Here is a 21,338-nt window from a genome sequence, read left to right on the forward strand (position 1 = left end):
CCCATTTATGCTTATAAGATCTCACCAGGGGACGACTATACAAGAGGACCTTAAACAATCGAGAGATAAGTCCCACTCCTGATCCCATACGAAATACTTGAAGAAATGCAGAATCCGCCCCCACCCATTCAGGAAAAACATTCTTACGTAAAAAGTCCCGGAGCTGGGTATAAGCAAAAACATTCCCCGCCGGGAGGTCATAGGTAGCACTCAATGCCTCAAACGGAATCGGCTGCCCCTGAAGAACCAGCTGACCCAGGACTCAGACACCGCCTCTCTCCCAGCGCTGGAATATCCCAGAGTCCCGAGCTGGCAAAAACCCAGGGGCATACCTCATAGGGGTAGCATAAAAATAATGCTGCCTCGAGAACCAAGCCCATCACATCTGACCCCAAAGGTGTAGTGTGCAAGCCATGCCATAGGGGGCTCCCCGGGCAACCCCGAAGAACGTCCACCGGGAGCCATGGCAATGCCGCAAGGGGATAAAGAGATTGATGTTCTTGCTTCATCAAGACCCAGCACCGGGATGAGTTCGCCCAATGAAACAAAACTTGTAATTGAGCTGCATAAAAATAGTTAAGAAAGTCAGGGCCCCCCATGCTCCCATGTTGCCTATCCCAGTACATACGCTCCCTCCGCACCCTAGGTGGTTTGTGATTCAAAATATAGGTGAAGGCCCTCCGCTGGAGTCTAATCAAGAACTGTATGGGGACAGAGAGAGGCAAACGGGAAAACAGATACAAAAAACGGGGCAGTACATGACCATCCATGACAACCGCAGGCCCTCCCCATCGGTCAAGATCCGCAAACACTGTTGTAATAAGGGGGGGGGGGGATAATTTAAGTGAAACAGGTCATCCAGGTTCCAAGAGATGCAAACCCCGAGGTAATAGATTGACTTAGCAGCCCAGCAAAACAGAAAGGCCCCCTTTAAGTCCTCAGAGAGAGTCAGCAGAAAGAGAAACATTAAGCAGCTTGGACTTAGCGACATTAATTTGAAACCCCGCCACCTTGCCATACTGCTCCAATATCTGAAGCACCGCTGCCAAAGACTCCAGCAGCTGAGCAAGGGTGAAGAGGTTAACATTCGCATAAAGCGAGATCTTATGCACCTGGGCACCCACCGCAATCCCATGAACATCAGCAGAGGCATGGATTGCCGCCGCTAAAGGTTCCATCACCAATGCAACTATAAGGGGTGATAACGTACACGCCTGTCGGGTCCCACGCCGCACCGAGAAAGGGGCTTTATATCGGCTGTTAACCCACAGACAAGCCTCCTGGTCAGCATATAACAGAGATAATCAATGCAAAAAATTCCCTGAAATCCCCATTCTCCTCACATCATCTTCTTCATTGTTATTCACTTTCAAGGGGAATAGAATTCTATAGCGGACAAACTAAGCCACCTTCCTCTATATCACGAATGGACACTGAAGTCAACAGCTCTCCATCCCATTTACTCTCGATGGAAATGCATTAAGTAGTTGTTTCGCATCTTCCCACAACCACAAACTATCCCGCTTTTACTCTAGGTTGTATTCTCATCGCCTAGAAGCAGGCCCTTTACTACTGTATTGAACGCACAAGTTTCTCTATGCGTTTCTACCCATTCTTGTTCTCAAACAGCTTGTCGAGCTCAAACAGTAGTCTGTCATCATGAATCTCATTGCTCCTCAGTGGCCCAGACAACCATGCTTCTCCCTTCTACTTTAACTCAGTATCTGGGAGCCAATGCCTCTTCCACTTTTTCCGTCTCTTCTCATGCAGAATCAGAGTTCTCTTCTGCACCCCACAATCTTTATGCCTGACAGTTTGGTATCTCTTGAGCTGACTTTAGCTGAACTACAATTTTCTCAGCCTGTCAGAGACATCTTGCATATTTACAAAAAATCAGCTACACGACAGTGTTTTTTTCCACATGGACTCATTTTTCTACCTGGGGTACACTTTATTACCAGGATTCGCAATCCACATCTGTTGCCTTAATTTTGGATTATGTCCTTCATTAGTTTCTCTGGCCTCAACTCCATTAGAGTCTACCTCAGTGCAATTGATCTTTTTCATCAACCCACTGGATGGAAAACCTCTCACTATGCTTCTGGTAGTTTTTTCCCGATTCATGAAATGGCGTTTCAATGTCAATCCACTCAAACCTTCTCCAATGGTTTGAAACCTTAAAGTCATTATTGCTAGATTGATGAAGCCTCTTTTTGAACCAATATGTTCACTTCATTTTAAATATCTCACTTGGAAAGTACTTTTCCTCATCTTCTGCTCACAGAATGAATGAACTTTAAGCATGAATGGCGGATCTACCGTTTATAATATTCCACCATAACAAGGTGGTACTTTGCATTCATCCAAAATTCCTTTTCCAGAATTTTTCCAAACCGCATACTCATCCTGGAGAACAGGCTTTTCATACTCTGGACTGCAAACAGGCTTTGGCTTACTATTTGCAAAGAACTAACTTGTATAGATCCTTTCCCCAGCTTTTTGTCTCCTTTGATCCTAACAAGTTGGGGTATCCTATTTTCAAGTGCATGCTTTCAAATTGGTTAGCTACTTACATCTCTCTTAATTTTGCTCCAGCTGGGCTGCATCCGGACACTAGGGTCACAGTCCATACAGCTTGAGCTATGGCAGCTTCAGTAGCTTTTCTTCGTTCTACTATTGATAAAAGCTGCTACTTGGTCCTCAGTTCATACCTTCACCTCCCATTATTGTCTGGAATCTTTTTCCAAATGGGATGGGCCAGTCAGTATTACAAAATTTATTTTCCTAAAAGGCCAACACTCCCACCATCCCATTCTTGTTAGCTTGGAAGTCACCTACATGTGAGAATATGGTCCCTGCTTGTCATGGAATAAAGTATAGCTACTACTAATTCTCACAACCCACCCAACTCCCCTGGTTGGCTTCTTAGCTAGCTTACTGAACTGAGGAGCTGCGCTGCTACGCTGGGCGGGAAGGCACTCGTGCATGCGTGGTGCGGACTATCGCAAACTTTCTAAATTTCTTAAAGTGGTGATGCACTTTTAAAGTGTCCGTACCAGCGCTCCGTAGACGACGTCACCCATATGTGAGAATATCTGCCTGCTGTACCTGGATAACACCTGTTACGATAAGTAACTGTGCTTTATTTGTAGAGCCTGTACTTTAGATTTAGCAATGCCTAAAAACAAGGCATTGCAAAAATTGTTTTTACCCTAGACAACACCCACATCTGCATGAACGCTCCCTTAATATGCAAAGTGAATACCACTCCAGGGAATTGTCAAAAAGATTAAAATAATTTTATTTATTTATTCATTTATAGAGCCCGTCCTCCCCGGGAGCCCAGAACGGGTTACAATAAAATGAAATTAGGTACTTAGAAATTCCCTATCTGTCCCGAAGACTCACAATCTAGCTAAAGTACCTGAGTAAACAATTAATAAAATAGTAAAGATATAACAAAATTCCAAAAATGGTGAGGGAAGGGTATAATTTAAATAATAAAAAAAGAATAAAATTAAAGTAAATGAAAAAGACTCAAAGTCCCAAAGCAAGACATATTGGCCCTGATTCTCCAAAGTGCATCCCGATTTTAGGCAGCTGTAGGCGTCCTACAGCTGTCTAATCAGCCAATCGGGATGCACGTTATTTTTTTTAAAAATGCTCCCCAGGCAGGGAGCCTAGGGAGACCCGCAAGATGCCTAAGCTCGTCTAAGGGCCTAAGGCGGACCTTAGGCTGAACCTAGGCGGCCCTACGCGTCTCCCTAGTAGAGGAGAAGCTTAAAATGTAGGCCAGCAAAATGCTGGTCTACATTGTAAGTAGACGCGGCCGCTATACTTATCGCGGCAAGGGATGTAATGTAATTTATGTAATTTATTTCTTATATACCGCTACATCCGTTAGGTTCTAAGCGGTTTACAGATCTCTCTATAAGTATATATATATATATAAGTATATATATATATATATATATATAGCGGGCCGCGGCCTGTCCGATCGCTGGCAGGAGGGTGCCCAATCCCTCCTGCCCGAAGACGCACACTACCGACCGCCCCCCCCCCCCCGACATTACCGATCCCCCCCCCCCCGACAATATCGATCGCTGGCAGGAGGGTGCCCAATCCCTCCTGCCCGAAGAAGCACACTACCGACCGCCCCCCCCCCCCCCCCCCGACATTACCGATCCCCCCCCGACAATATCGATCGCTGGCAGGAGGGTGCCCAATCCCTCCTGCCCGAAGACGCACACTACCGACCGCCCCCCCCCCCCCGACATTACCGATCCCCCCCCCCCCCCCCGACAATATCGATCGCTGGCAGGAGGGTGCCCAATCCCTCCTGTCCGAAGACGCACCCCCCCGGCGCTAACAACCCCCAAACCTCCACTCCACCAAACCTGTTCTTACGGCGAGATGGGTCTTGCACGTCCAGCCGGTAGGCAAGCCTCATCGAAATGAGGCGGGCCCGCCCCTTCCCGCCGAAGCCTAAGGCCTGATTGGCCCAGGCTCTAGAAGCCTGGACCAATCAGGCCTTAGGCATAGCGGATCCGCCCATCCCCACTAACTCTAAGGTCTGATGGGGGGGGTGCGTCTTCGGGCAGGAGGGATTGGGCACCCTCCTGCCAGCGATCAATATTGTCGGGGGGGGGGGGAGATCGGTAATGTCGGGGGGGGGGGCGGTCGGTAGTGTCGGGGGGAGGACATCTTCTGGCAGGAGGGTTTGGGCACCCTCCTGCCAGCGATCGGTCAGGGGGCCGCGGCCCGCTATACTTATAGCGGCAGAGAGATCCCTTGCCACGATAAGTGTAGCGGGCCGTGTCTAATCTAACCCGATTCTCTAACCCGCGTCTGTAACATGGACGCCGGTTTACAGAATCGGGGTTTAGTTTAGGCCGATTCTGAATAGGACGCCTTTCCCAGGCGTCCTATACAGAATCAGGGCCTAGGTGTCTTGCGGGCCTCGCCTTCAATATAGGCTGCCTGCCCTGGGAGCATTTTTTTTTAAAAATGTGCATCCCGATTGGCTGATTAGACAGCTGTAGGACGCCTACAGCTGCCTAAAATCGGGACGCACTTTTGGAGAATCAGGGCCATTAGGTCTCCAACTACAGGCGAGACAACCGAAGGCAGCAGATGACCAACCCCAGAGCCAACCCTTGACTGGCACCTGATTTCCGCCCATGTGCAGCTCCAGTCCATCCCAACTCAGTATCCTCCACCCCAATGAGCAGACATCATCACCGGGCTGCTCCCCATCAATCACCGACAGCTGTCAAGTCATTGCCGGAGGAGGGACAGCAGGAGGGCTGATTCATTGGGATCTCTGGCCATGTGATGTCACCAATCACTGCAGGGCCCTCCAACTTCCCGCCAGCCAACTTCAAAGGCTGTCCTCTCTCCAGACGTGCAGTCTCCAAGCTCTCTCCAATGCACCATCCTCCCTACAAGCCGACTGCAGGGAGCAGTATTACCCCTCCACCACACATTGCCACAGCCCACAATCTTCCCCGTGGCCAAGGACAGGTAAGGGCCCACTACCGTTAAGACCATTGGAACCAACGGTCGGCCCCAATAAAATAAAATAAAATGATAAATTCCTGTCCAGCCTTGACAGATCAGAATCATGACAAAAACAAAAGTAACAAACATAGTAACATAGTAGATGAGGGCAGGTAAAAGACCCGAATGGTCCATCCAGTCTGCCCAACCTGATTCAATTTAATTTTTTTTTTTTTAATCTTTATTCATTTTCAAACTTTCATCAAGTGTACAAATATCAAATCAGTAACATAGTAAACATCACTTGATATTCTTACCATTATATCTCATAATACAAATATTTAACCCTCTCCCCTCCCATCAAACCCATTAATAATTTCTAAAATGAACAATAAAATAATATCCTCCCCCACCCTACAATAACTGGTGTATACTTCAATAGAAAAATGGCGTTTAATCATTACAAAAGGATGTTAATGGCTCCCAAATTTTAATAAAGTTCTTATAATTTCCATGTTGTATAGCTAATGATCTTTCCATTCTGTACATGTGACATAATGAATTCCACCAAAAATTAAAATTGAATCTACTGTGATCTTTCCAATTAGTGATATGTTGAATAGCGACTCCAGTCATAATCAATAAAAGAATGTTATTATGTGAAGATATCTGACTCTTTTTTTTCTCATAGACATTCCAAATAATACTGTATCATAAGCCACGTGGTTTTCCAATAAACAATTTACTTGATCCCATATTGAGTTCCAAAAGGCTAAAATATAGGGACAGTAAAACAAAAGATGATCTAAAGTCCCTACTTCAAGATTACAATGCCAGCATCTATTAGACTTTGAACTATTTAACTTCCAAAATGCTCTATGCAAAAGAAAAAACCATATTTGTCTCATAGATGCAGACAATGTATATCTCATCCTCCAAGACCAAATTTGTGGCCATTGAGATGCTGAAATCTGATGCTTAATCTCAATGCTCTAAATATCCCTAAGACCATTTTTAGGCTTTTTTTTAACAAATTCACTAATACTTTTATACCACTGTGCGGCCTGGTGACCCAGAAAGTCCACCTGAAAGCATAAAAATTCCAGACTGTACTGTGTATTAAGACTTTTCCATTCAGGGAACCCTACCTGAATGGCCTGCTTCAGTTGCAACCACCTAAAACTTTGTGATTTATTAAGACCAAATTTATGTTGCAATTGTGTAAAATCAAGCAGTTTACCATTTGAAATAAAATCATTTAAAGTCCGAATTCCTGCAATCATCCAATACTTCCAGATGATCTTAAATCCGCCAATTTGAATCTTGGGGTTTAGCCATATGGTTTGATTTGTTGATTTACTAATAGGAATAGCTGTTAAGTTATTAATAAATCGTAAGGTTTTCCAAGTATCCATTAGAATTCTGTTATCCTTATATAATCTAGGCATCTTGATACTAAGAACATGACAAAGATGTAACGGAAACATGAGTCGCCATTCCAAATATAGCCAATCTGGAGTGTGTTCAATGAGTTTAGGGAGGACCCAATACATACCTTGACGTAAAATATAGGCTTGATGGTACCTATAAAAGTTGGGAAAATTTACCCCACCCTCCTTAATTGGTTTTTGTAAAGATACTAGAGAAATTCTGGGGGTTTTACCTAGCCAAATAAATTTAGTAAGAATAGAATTAAATTTTTTATAAAAAGACCCCTGAAAAAACACCGGTATCATTCCCATTTGATAACAAACCACAGGCAATATCATCATTTTAACAGTTTGAACTCTCCCCCACCAAGATAAATGTAAAGGATTCCATTGTTCACACAATTCTGTTACCTTCTTTAATAAAAGTTTTTCATTCTCTTCTACAGTGTCATCTATTGTGTTTTTAATCCAAATTCCTAAATATTTTAAACCATCCTCCTTCCATACAAAAGAGAATGTATCAAACATGCTTTTTATACAATGCACATTGAGAGGAAGAATTTCAGACTTATTTCAATTTATTTTATATCCTGAAAATTTTCCAAAACTTTCTATCAAATCTAACAGGCAAGGAATGGTTGTGGTAGGATTTCTCTGCAAATGCAGAGTATTTATATTCCCATTCTTTACGAGGAATACCCTGTATCTCCTTTGTCTGTTGAATCGCTAACAATAAGGGCTCTAAAACAATATCAAAAAGCAAAGGAGACAATGGACATCCCTGTCTTAACTCCCCTATGCAAAGTAAAGCGTTCTAATAAATTATTATTAACTAGTGTTTAAGCCCGTTACATTAACGGGTGCTAGAATAGATAGATATCTGTCTGTCTTTCTCCTGCCCCCCTGTCTCTTTCTTCCTTTTTTTCTGTCTCTCTCCCTGCCCCGTCTATCTTTTTTCTTTCTGTCTCTCTCCCTGCCCTGTCTATCTTTCTTTATTTCTTTCTATCTTTTTTTCTTTCTGTCGCTCTCCCTGCCCAGACCCTCACTGAAGCTGCCTTCCAGCGGTGCCAGCTAAGGGATCCCTTGCTCTTTCCTCAATCCAGCTGTGGTCAGTTGCCCGCACACTCCTGGTGGGGGAGGGGAGGGGTTCCTTTAGCTCTCGTTCGCTGAGGTGGTGGTGGGCCACCCCATCCATGCACTCTCTCTCCTACCTGCACTCCAAATGCTTGCTTCTCTCACCAGCCCAAAGCCTCTCTCTCTAGTGGCTATCCCATGTCTCTCTTCTCCTCACCAATCCAGGCCCCAACTCCCAATCAGGCATCTCTTTCCGCCCCCACCCAACTATCAATCTCCTCCTTGTCCTTCACCCTCATCTCATGATTGATTCCCTTGCTCCTGCCCCCAGCTGACCGTCTAACCTGCCGGTTCCTTCTTTGGACAGATGGGAATGATCTCCCTCTTCCCCCTTGCTCCAGGGGAGTTTACTTTGGGGGGGTCACAGTCACGGGCATCGGGAATTTTGGTTGTTGCAAGCTCCCCTTTCCCCCTACATGCCAGCGATTGTTGGGGTTTTTTTGTTTTTTTCGGCAGACAGAGAGAGGGCGGGAGGGGGGGAGTGGTTGCCGTGGTGATCTGGCCGACTCCCTTGCCGGAGTTATTTTCAGTTTAAAGGTGCCGCGGCGGCTCCTCTAATGATCTCCTCCTGCATTAGAAGTCTTCTCTGAAGCAGGTGCGGCTCGTGACAGGAGCCGCCGCGGCACCTTTAAACTGAAAAATAACTCCGGCAAGGGAGCCGGCCAACTGGCAGTTCAAGTCGGAGCTTCGGTCTGGCCTGCTCCCTGCTTGCCTTGCCGTATTGTATTTTTTAGTTGAAAGATGCGGCGGCGGCTCCTCTCAAGATCCCCACCTGCATCGGAAGTCCGACGCAGGCGGGGATCGTGAGAGGAGCCACCGCCGCGTCTTTCACCTAAAAAATACAATACGGCAAGGCGAGCAGACCAGACCGAAAAACAGAACCCTAAGCATGCATGCACATTCCTACCTGCGGGTCCCTACAGCTCACGGAAAACCAGCGCATGCAGTGGGAGTGCGTATGCGCGGCTTAGGGTTTTATTATATTAGATATATAATCTTGCCATAGGAGAGCTATACAAAGTTTGAATCATAGAAACATAGAAACATAGAAATAGACGGCAGATAAGGGCCCACGGCCCATCTAGTCTGCCCACCTTAATGTCCCTCCCCTACCTTTGCCCTGTGAAGAGATCCCATGTGCCGATCCCATTTGGCCTTAAAATCAGGCACGCTGCTGGCCTCAATCACCTGTAGTGGAAGACTATTCCAGCGATCAACCACTCTTTCAGTGAAAAAGAATTTCCTGGTGTCACCTCGTAGTTTCCCGCCCCTGATTTTCAACGGATGCCCTCTTGTTGTCGTGGGACCCTTGAAAAAGAAGATATCTTCCTCCGCCTCGATGCGGCCCGTAAGATACTTGAACGTCTCGATCATGTCCCCCCTCTCTCTGCGCTCCTCGAGCGAGTATAGCTGTAATTTGTCAAGCCGTTTTTCGTATGGTAGATCCTTGAGTCCCGAGACCATCCGGGTGGCCATTCTTTGCACCGACTCCAGTCTCAGCATATCCTTGCGATAATGCGGCCTCCAGAATTGCACACAGTATTCCAGGTGGGGCCTCACCATGGATCTATACAATGGCATAATGACTTCCGCCTTACGACTGACGAAACCCCTTCGTATGCAGCCCATGATTTGTCTTGCCTTGGACGAAACCTGCTCCACTTGATTGGCAGACTTCATGTCCTCACTGACGATTACCCCCAAGTCTCGTTCTGCTACCGTTTTTGCTAGGATCTCGCCATTAAGGGTATAAGACTTGCATGGATTCTGGCTGCCCAGGTGCATAACTTTGCATTTTTTGGCATTGAAGTTGAGTTGCCATGTCCTAGACCATCGCTCCAGTAGGAGTAGGTCGTGCATCATGTTGTCGGGCACTGAATCTTCGTCTGTTGTGCATTTGCCCACTACATTACTCAGTTTGGCGTCAAATGTTATTTTACCTCGAAGCCCTTCTGCCAAGTCTCTTATAAAGATGTTGAATAGGATTGGGCCCAAAACTGAGCCCTGTAAATCCAGAACCTATACCAAACCAATCCAACGCCTGATACATGAATGTCCATTCCACTCTATCAAATGCTTTTTCCGCATCTAGAGATTCAGTGAAAGCCGGTTCATTCAAGATTTTTGTTAAATTTAATGTGTGAAAAGCCAATCTTGTATTACTAGACAAATGTCTGTTCGCAACAAATCCAGTTTGGTGTACATCAATGATAAAAGGGAGAGTCTTAGCCAACCTCAATGCCAATGTTTTAGCTAATAATTTTCCATCCACATTAATTAAAGATATAGGCCTGTAATTTGAGACCAAAGTGGGATCTTTATTTGGCTTTGGTAAAACAATAGTCAAAGATTCTGCCATAGTACCTGTAATACAACCATTGTTTAGTTGAAATTGATATAAATTTAGTAAATGGGGTAATAAAGAAATTTGGAAAGATCTATAAAATTCCACTATAAAACTATCCCTACCTGGAGCGGATCCAACTCTAAGAGATTTCAACACTGCTTCTAGTTCTTTTAATGATATAGGCTCTTCTAAACTTTTTTTTTATGTGATCAGGAATTTTTGGACCCTCAATAATTTTTAAGAATTCTAAACCATTTTGTACTTTATCAGCATAAGACTCGGAAGAATACAAATCTTTATAAAAATTAAGAAACTGTTTTAATATAATTATAATCTGAGTATGTGTATTTCCTTTTTCATCCTTTATTGCTATTATTCTTGTTCTTCTCTTCTTGGCTTTAAGATAATTTGCAAGTAATCTTCCTGCCTTATTTGAATTTCCATAATACAAGGTTTGTTGAGAAAACAAATCTTTCCTTGCCATTCTTGAATATAACTCATTATATTTACCCTTTGCTTTTAAAAGAGCCTGCAATGTATCTTGATGCCATTTATCAACTAATTTAGATTCCAAATATTTAATTTCTTTTTCCAAATCAGAAAATTGTTTAACGAGTTGTTTTTTAATATGCACAGAATATGAAATAATATTACCTCTTATAGTAGGTTTAAAAGCATCCCATAATATTTCTGTACTAATATCTGCTGAAGTATTTAATTGGAAAAACTCAGATATCTTTAAATTAAGTTCTTCAAGAAAAGCTGAATCCTCAACCATTGTATTATCAAATCTCCATATTAAACTATTGTTATCCTGTTCATCAAACTTAAATTTAATCCACACCCCTCCACGATCTGATAAAATAATTGGATCAATGGAAGCTTGTGTTACTTGCTGTACCAATGAATTTGATACCAAAATATAATCAATTCTTGAAAAAGACTTGTGAACTTTTGAGCAAAAAGAAAATTCCTGATCATTAAAATGAAGTATTGTCCATATATCTTTTAAATCACAAGATTGTACCAAATTATCTAACCCTAATGATTTTATATTTTTGCTTGTCTTTTTAGCCTTAAATAATATTCAAACCTTTCTAAACTTTTATAATCAATTAATTCAGATGTCATAAATAAATATATTCACTTAGTACTTAATGTAAATCCTTTGAAAAAAAACTGATTAAAAATAATATAATCCATAAAAGAATAAACAAAAATAATATAACTATAATCACTTGATAAAATGAAACATAAAACAATAAATATTTCATACAGTTAAAGACATACATAGGTAAACAGTAGACACAAGGAAAACGGACAGAAAGAAATAAAATATACAAGATCCTGTCTCTTTTAATCAACTAAGTATTAAACTTCACTTTTTTTTTTTTTTTTTAGCATAATAGAGCTTACTAAACCTCTTTACTAAGGCAGACATTATAAAAGATGTTAACTTTTGTAAACAATTAACTAAAATCTAAACTCGGAGTCCATAAATCCGTATCCTCCATACACGCCACCACAATGTAGATCCTTCATATGAAATGAACTGTCAAAGAACTAAAAACACTCCAACCTCCGATGTAAAACCAACAACTGAAAACTTTCTTTATTCCAGCTTTTTGTATTAAGGAATACAGATCTTCCACGAACATTTTCTTCATCAATCTGTGCAAAATATTCCTCTGATATGCATCCTGTACTTTGCATGTATTGGAAATGTCAGCACACTTTATCCAAATACATTTAAATAGAAATACCGTTTTCAGGAGATGTAAGGATAGTTTTAATTGAGTCATCATCAATATCACACACATTTCTTCTATTGCAGCCAGAGTCTTATTCATGCTGTGCACGAACTTATTGACATATTCAATGTGCTCTGTCATTTCTATTACTAGAACAATGTCAATAAAGGCTTGATGAAACGTCCGATATTCAGTCCTCTTCATGTTATTAAAAATATTACATTCCTCATCCCTGATGGTAAGCTGGAACACAAGTGCTGCATCATGACTCTCTGAAACCGCCGTGACATTATATAATACCAGTTCACATCCTCTATTACACTGGAAGGAGTTTATTCTGCCAGGATGATCCACACCATTAACATTGGCAGCAATAAGTTCTGCAACTTCAATCTGATCAAAACTTTGCTTTACTCTTTCTTTGCATCAGAAATAATCCGTGACATGTCACCCCTCTACAGAGTGGATAGAATTATGATAGGAGTTGGTAAAATGATAGTTACTTTCGATAATGTGCAACCAAGACTTCAGAGTCATTCAGAACAATTCAGGAAATCACAAACTCCAAAAGGAATACATGTAGATATATTTCATCTCTTTGAAAAAGTGAGCTTTAATGACTTCGTCCATTTTAAGATTGCAGAAGACAATTCCTTCACTCCACTAATCAGCATACTCCATAACAATAATTAGCAGCTTCCATTATACCTCAGAGACCCCACAGCTTAATCCGTTAGGTTGTATTACTATGGCTATGTCTATAGCACACATAGTAAATTATATATAATCTACAGTCCGTTCTGAAATCATTAATCTTCCAACTTAGCCTCTTCATAGATTGTTATGTACCAGAATTGTCATTATGACAGGCCAGTTTTAATCCTCTTCAGCCGTCTTCATCAAATAAACTACTCAGTCAGGAAAGCTCCCTTTTATAGGCACATACTAAAAATGGACTTAGACCATTTTATAAACTGGGGGTCTTTCAACCAAAGCTACTTTATCTGCCTCAACCTCCATCCTCTGCATATTAACTGTAGAATTTCAAATATATACCGTTCTCCTTAGGTCTATCATCGTTAGAAATCAAAAACATATCAAAGAAGGAAAAACCTCTCTTTTAATCTTATAAAAATATAGTCTCATATAATCAAAGCACCAAGGGAATCATATCATAGCTCATCTTCTCATTCATTCATAGGTTGTTCCCTTTGACTTAAAAACATTTTTAACTTATCAGGATGGTCAAAGCTAAGTGTTTTATTATCTACTGTTATCTTCATGATAGCAAGATATAGTAAACCGTACTTTGCACCAATTTCCCTTAAAGATGGTCTTAAATCTAAAAACTGCTTCCTTCTTTCTGCTGTGGATTTTGCAAAGTCCGGTACATCTTAAATTATGATTCTCTTTAGCCAGCCGTATTATTTCTATAGCGTGCTGATATCTAAAAAGCTTAAAAATTATCGGGCGAGGACCTATAAAGTTTTCTGGTCTTTTCATAGTTACCCTGTGTGCACGCTCAATTTCAATTGGATGTTTGGTTTTTAAAGGCAGGACTTTCATAATAAAATTTTCTACAAAGGAAATCGGGTTCCCTTTCTCCACCCCTTCCGGTACGCGTAATAATTTCAGGTTGGATCTCCTCATTTTATTTGAGCAATCCTCCAACTCCTTGGTAAGCATTATAATTTTCTCTCTGTCCACTTTAAACTGCCTCTTTCCTTTTCAAAACTCTCCACATTCTTTTCCAGTTTGCAGACTTTTATTTCTAGTACCTCAGTTCTTCTATTTAATGTAGAAACTTCCTCCTGTAAGTCGTTTAATTTTTTTGAATTCATCAGGACAATTTCTTTAATTGCTTTAAGTTCTTTAATTATTTCTTCCTCACATTTACATTCTTTTGGTAATGGAGTCTTCGACGGTGTAACTGGCTCTGGTTTTGATCTCTTTCCCGCACTTGTCAACCCAGAATATGCTTTGCTTTGCTTCCCCGAAGCCATAATATCTTATTAATTCTATGGACCGGCTTTTTAAAAAAATTTTCCGATACTTTTATATTTTTTCAATTATAAAATGTCTGTATTCATCAGGAGCTCTCTCTTCACCCGACCATTCGCATGCACCTCCAAGCCACGCCCCCCAATTTAAATTTTTTACATTTTTTCTTCTTAGCTATTTCTGGGCAAGAATCCAAAGCTCTACCCGGTACTGTGCTTGGGTTCCAACTGCTGAAATCTCCGTCAAAACCTACTCCAGCCCATCTACACCCTCTCGGCCATTGAAGCCCTCTCCAGCCCATCCTCCCCCAAATGGCCATATACAGACCATGCAAGTCTGCCCAGTACTGGCCTTAGTTCAATATTATTTTCTGATTCTAGATCCTCTGTGTTCATCCCACATTTCTCTGAACTCCATCACTGTTTTCTTCTCCACCACCTCTTTCGGGAGCGCATTCCAAGCATCCACCACCCTCACTATAAAGTAGAATTTCCTAACATTGCTCTTGAATATACCACCTCTCAACCTCAAATTATGTCCTCTGGTTTTACCATTTTCCTTTCTCTGGAAAAGATTTTGTACTTCTGAATCATATCTCCCCTGTCCCTCCTTTCCTCTAGGGTATACATATTCAGGGCTTCCATTCTCTCCTCATACATCTTCTGGCACAAGCCTCCTATCATTTTCGTTGCCCTCCTCTGGACCGCTTCAAGTCTTCTTACGTCCTTCGCCAGATACGGTCTCCAAATCTGAACACAATACTCCAAGTGGGGCCTCACCAATGACCTGTACTGGGGCATCAACACCTTCCTTCTACTGGCTACACCTCTCTTTATTCAGCCCAGCATCCTTCTGGCAGCAGCCACTGCCTTGTCACACTGTTTTTTCGCCTTTAGATCTACGGACACTATCACCCCAAGGTCCCTCTCCCCGTCCGTGTATATCAGCTTCTCACCTCCCAGCATATACGGTTCCTTCAGATTATTAATCCCCAAATGCATTACTCTGCATTTCTTTGCATTGAATTTTAGTTGCCAGGCATTAGACCATTCCTCTAACTTTTGCAGATCCTTTTTCATATTTTCCACTCCCTCTTCAGTGTCTACTCTGTTACAAATCTTGGTATCATCTGCAAAAAGGTACACTTTTCTTCTAACCCTTCAGCAGTGTCACTCTCAAACATATTGAACAGGATCGGCCCCAGCACCGAACCCTGAGGGACTCCACTATTCACCTTTCCTTCCTCCGAGCGACTTCCATTAACCACCACCCTTTGGCGTCTGTCCGACAACCAGTTTCTAACCCAGTTCACCACTTTGAGTCCTTCAAGTTTGTTCAACAGCCTTCTATGATGAACCGTATCAAAGGCTTTGCTGAAATCTAAGTAAATTATATCTAGCATATGTCCTCGATCCAGCTCTCCAGTCACCCAATCAAAAAATTCAATCAGGTTCGTTTGGCACGATTTGCGTTTTGTAAAGCCATGTTGCCTCGGATCCTGTAACCCATTAGATTCAAGGAAGTACATTATCCTTTCTTTCAGCAACACTTCCATTATTTTTCCAACAACCGAAGTGAGGCTCACCGGCCTGTAGTTTCCCGCTTCATCCCTGTGACCACTTTTGTGAATGGATACCACATTAAAGATTTAAAAATCTAGCTTAAGATGGGGATAAAAACTAGAAATAAAATCAAATTAAGACAAACAAGGAGGGAGGCACCTTCTCCATCTACCTATCCCGGCGCCAAATGTACAACAAAATATACAGCGTATTAAACAAAATGGTATTTGCAGTATTCTGGTAATATATGCAGGTACTTTAACATTTGTCTAGCAATCAGCCTAGCTCTCCGGTCCAGTGATTTCTTTGCAGCCATGGGAACAGTAGTGTTCAGCAGCACTTTAACACAAATCCTGTGGTTATCAGCAACCCTAAAGTGATTTGTCTAGTAGGTTACCAAATGGCCATCAGACTTCAGATCTCCTAGCCTTTAGTTTATTGTTGGGTTGACAAACATGTTTGGAATAGAATCTATATACCAGTGCAATAAGTGTGTCATTCTAAACAAGCGGGTTATCTCCCCTTGGCCATGAGCCATATGCAGAAGGAATCCACTCTGGATTTTTTCTGTGTCCCTCCTACTTCACTGGGAGCTCTACTGCCATCTATGGTTTTTCCCTTCTGCACATGAGCCGGAAGGAGTGTTTCTGTTCTGCTCTCTTATTTTATTTGGTGTTTTCAACCTTTATTCAGTGTTTTCAGTGCTCGGAGCTTTCACCTTGATTTCAGCGCCGCCGGAGTGGAGAAGCAGACTCTGGCCGATTCTTGGTGGTATCTGTTGGTCAGCCTGCACAAGTATTTTTAGAGCTCCCCTCCTGCCTAGCAGGGTTCAAGCACAGGCTGTTTGGCATCCATAGGAGGCTCATCAGTGTCTCGCAGGGTGCCGTTTTGTGCCTCCCCCATTTTTTGTTAGCACATCCATTGGTCTGTGGGGGTGAAGGTACGGTCAGACACGGTCTGACTGGCAGCCCAAAGATCAACATTGAAAGGACATTTCCAGCTTGAGGCAGTAATTCTTCCCATTTCCAGCTACTGTAAAACAGAGGTTCTCAACACGCGGTATGTATACCCTTAGGGGTATGTGAGCCGCTTGTTGAGGGTACGCACTGCACGGTTCTTCCGCACCCCCTCCCCATTTCCTGCTTAATGGCTGCCGGGGATCCCATGCCCTCCTTCTTGCCTGCTCTCCGCCGAAGCCAACCCAGAAGGCCGACATCAGAGCCGACATCAGAGGAAAGCCTTCCAGGTCAGCGGGGGATCCTAGTTACCTCCTTCCAGGTAGGCTGCTGCTCCTTCCTGCCTTCAGCAGTACTTGTTGCTGGGATGCAGGCAGCTGCTGCACTTGGCTGACCCACAAGCCTTCTCTCCTATGTCCAAGCTGACATCTGAGAGAAGGCTTGTAGGCCAGCACTTGCAGCGGCTGCCCACGCCTCTGCAACAAGTGCTGCTGAAGGTAGGAAGGAGCAGACCAGCTGGACGGCCCTGGAGCAAGCAAGTAAGGAGAGAGGGGACATGATCTGGGGGAAAGGAGCGCGTTGAGACATAGGAAGGGCACAATCTTGAGACAAAGACTGGAAGGTGGGGAGATGAGATGGGGGCACAAACTCGGGACACAGAAGAAAGTGAGGGAGCATGAACTTGGGACACAAGGCAGGGAATAGAAAGGGAAAATTGTTGGGTATGAGTGAGAGAGAAAAAGATGGCACAAAGGGAAAGGAAGAAAGAGGAAAATTAGGCTAGAGAGAGGAGTAAGGTAGAGATGCATGGGAAATAGAAAGATGAGAGGGAGAAATGTTGGACATAGTGATAGAGGGAGAGATGTAGCATGGTGCTGGTGAGGGGTGATAGGAGAAATGGGCATGGGGCTGGTGGGCAGTGGTAAAAAAAATGCTGCACATGTACCAGCCTCTGAGGTATCCCAAATCCGTACTGATCCGAGAGGTCTGCAATAGAGAATGACAAGAGGACAAATTTTTCCTTGTCCCCGCGGGAACTCATTTTCCCATCCCCATAAGTTCTTTTCCTGTCCTTGCCCCATTCCTTCAAGCTGTGTCCTCATCTGCACAAGCCTCAAACACTTTAAAATCATAAGTGTTTGAGGCTTGTGCGGTTAAGGCAGAGCTTACAGGAATGGGGCAGGGAGAGGTACAGCAACAAAACTTGCAGGGACGGGACAGAGAGATTGAGTTCCTGTGGGAATGGGGAAAAATTTGTCCTCATGTCATTCTCTAGTCTGCAACACATAAAATCCAAGATGTTTTAATTGTATTGGATATCTGAGATACTACGAAAATAGTCCAGGTTTAATGATAATTCCTAGGAGCTCATAGGTACTAGTATGATTTTATGCAAGTATCAGACTAGATAATTAAGGCAATAAGGGCCATGGATTTGATATACAGTAGAATCTCGGCTAACTGGCATTCAACTAAAGGCACTCTCAACCAACTGGCAAAAAAATTATCAGCAAAAAAAAAAAAGAATTGTCTCCCGTGCTCCTGAGACAACGTCCAAAGTGGTGCTCCTGACCCAATAACCTCCTCTCCCTCCAGCTCCAGAGGCATCAGCAGCAGCCACAAATCTCCCTCCCTCCAGGCTCAGAGGCATCAGCAGCAGCTACAAATCTCCCTCCAGCTCCCGGAGCATCACAGCAGCCCCCCCCCCCCCCCCAGCTCTTGAAGCATCACGTCAGCCACCATTCTCCCTCCCTCCACTTCCTGAAGCATCACAACAGCCGTCAGTCTCCCTCCTTCCAGCTCTTGAAGCATCACGGCAGCCACCAGTCTCCCTCCCTCCAGCTCTTGAAGCATCACGGCAACCACCAGCCTCCCTCCTTCCAGCTCCCGAAGCATCACAGCCAGCCAGTCTCTCTCCCTCACCTAACTATGTAGCGGCAGAAGAAAGGCCCTGCCAGGGCTGACTAGAAGTTGCCTGTTTATTAGCGATTCCTCTGCTCACCATCTGCACTACATCATCAGGTGAGGGAGGGAAGGAAGGGTGTTGTCAGGACTGACTTTGCTGCTTTGGGTAAGGGAAGGAGAGAGTGGGGGAGAAGGGGGAAGAGAAAGTGACCAAGAAAGAAAGAAAGAAGATGCTGGGCCTACAAGCGGAGGTTGTGGGGATGATAAAATGAGGTGGGAAGGGAGAGACAACTGAGATTCTACTGTACCACCTTTCTGTAGGACAGTTAAAGTGGTTTCCATATATTTCACAGGGTAGGCCAAAAGTAGGTATACAGTAGTTAATGCATTGTTTGTTTTTATTTTACCGGTGTCACGAATAACATTCGTGTGAAGATTTTCTGTCAGTTACAGTTTCACTTTTACTTGATTATTGTTAAGTAGAGCATGACACGGGGACAAATTTGTCCCCATCCCCACAGGAACTCAATTTCCCCATCCCACAAGTTTAGTCACTGTCCCTGTCCTTGCCCCATTTCTGTAAGCTCTGCCTTAACCGCACAAGCTTCTAACATGATTTTAAAGTGTTTGAGGCTTGTGCAGATGAGGACAGAGCTTGCAGGAAAGGAACTCACCGGGACAGGAAAATAAAATGAAATAAATATTGTATACCAACTTTTGGCCCACCCTATATGCAGGCAACAAGCTGATAGCACAATCCAATTAAAAGTCAAGCTTTCACCTGCTTTCTAATGAAAAGGTAATCTTGAGTTAGGTATAGTTCTGCTAGGAGAGAGTTCATGTAAAAGTCATTGGTGAGTTTCAGGCCACTTTAATTTCTTTCTGTAGAGGAATGATTTATAGTTTGTTTTGTTTTTTAGAGGCTGTACTGACAATAGAGAGATACTATTTCAATGGGTTATGCTAAATTTAGAAGTTGTAACATTTTCATGCCACCACTAGAGGACAGCAGACTACCAGCAAATCATTTAAAAAAAGGACCATCAATAGCGAATTTTAAAAAAAAGTAGTAGACATATTTTTCTATGCAGCATGGATTTTTTTTTTTTTTTTTTAACTTATTCACATTTCTTTGTGTGTTCTTATAATATAGATGTTTCTAGATTAAATTCTACAGACCTACAAGGGGGATGTTATCTAGCTGAAGAAACACAATGACACCAGTTAAAGAAAAAAGGTTTCTGCTCACAGGCAATCAGAAAATGAAAACATTGTCTAATTTTGTGTAATGTATGCCATGTATTGATGTAATTTTGTGTAAAAGATTAATTCAGATTTTGATGCAGTATTTTGATTTCACTGTCATTCCAAAAGGCCTTTTTCTTGTACAACACCACTCTATTCCTGAACCTTTGGGTGGTCAATCCATTTTTGTGAGAATTCTTGTAGGAAGCTTCATTTGCATACTTTTGCTCCTTCTCTCTTACCAATGGGTTGTCCTCCAATTCCTCTGTTGTCTTTCTACAAGTGAGAAAGTAGGTGCTTGTCTTTTTTGCTCATATTTATTTTTCTTTAAATTCAGTCTTTTTTTTCTGCTATTTTGCGAGGCTTGTTTTTTGCGCTGCAGAGGATCCCCTTGGGGGACAGCTCTGGCTGTGGGAGAATGCAGACTCTGAAGCAGAGGGTCTGCTTCAAAGTACACCCACTTGCAGGGCTGGATTAACGAATAGTCCCAAAATGGTCAGGGGGGCCCGATGAAGGAGGGTATTTCTTTTTTCAAACGGCGATGGGCCCCCCAGCATCGATCGGCAAAGCGGATTCCCCACCCCACCCCCAATCGGTGGAACAATCGGCAATGGCGGGAACAGGAATCTGCGTCAGAGGGAAGCTTTAGGCAAGCAGCACCGCTTGGAAAATTACAGTTGCCGTTGCCTTTCTTACTCACGGTCCTTGCTTATCTTACTTTCCGTCGAAAGGGGAGGAGGGTCCATTGCCGATCGGTCTGTCGATTGGGGGGGGGCCTGCGTAGCCGATTGGGGGGGGCTGCGTTGCAAATCGATGCTGGGGGGGTCACCGTTTGGAAAAAAAAAATTGGAGTGAAAGGTGAGTGAGATGGGCCTAGGGTGGAGGGAGAGAGAGAGAAGGGGCTAAAGCACGGTAGATGATGGATGTGGGAAGAAAGGGGCAGGGCAGATGATGGAAGTGGGGAGAACTTGTGCCCAGCGCTCACCTCCTCACCACTGCTGCTGCTGCTGCTTTCCCACATGCTGGATGGAGGAAGAAGATAGTGAGATAGAGAAGACCAGAGAAGGAAAGGGAAGAGAGAGGAGGGAGATGCCAAAGAACGGGGAAGGACACAGAGATGTCGGATCTGAGTGGAGGAAATGAGAAGAGAGAGAGATGCTAAAAAACACAGGGAGGAGGGAAATTGAAAGATGCCAGACCATGAGGGGAACAGTGGGAAGATGATGGATGCCAGACCAAGGGGGGGGTGCAGGAGGAGAGATTGCAGAGGGAGGCACACATTTTCTGGAAGGGGCAGACAGTGGATGGAAGAAAGAGAATGACAAGAAGATGAGAAAAGCAGAAACCACATGACAAAGGTAGAAAAAAATTCTATTTTTTATTTTTTTGCTTTAGGATAAAGTAGTATTGTAGCTATGTTGATAAATGTTTAGAAACAGAAATAGTGATCCTTTTATTGGACTAATTTTTTTACATGTTTGATTAACTTTCAGAGGCCAAATTCTTCC

General features: G+C 43.2%; 1 protein-coding gene across 2 annotated transcripts in view; it reads left to right on the forward strand.

The window, feature by feature from the left end:
* UBE2E1 (ubiquitin conjugating enzyme E2 E1) overlaps positions 1–21,338 on the forward strand; it is a 102,023-nt gene that overhangs the window by 64,786 nt on the left and 15,899 nt on the right. The gene's annotated exons all lie outside the window — the stretch shown is intronic.

Source organism: Geotrypetes seraphini, chromosome 2 (assembly GCF_902459505.1).
Source record: "Geotrypetes seraphini chromosome 2, aGeoSer1.1, whole genome shotgun sequence".
NCBI lineage: Eukaryota > Metazoa > Chordata > Amphibia > Gymnophiona > Dermophiidae > Geotrypetes > Geotrypetes seraphini.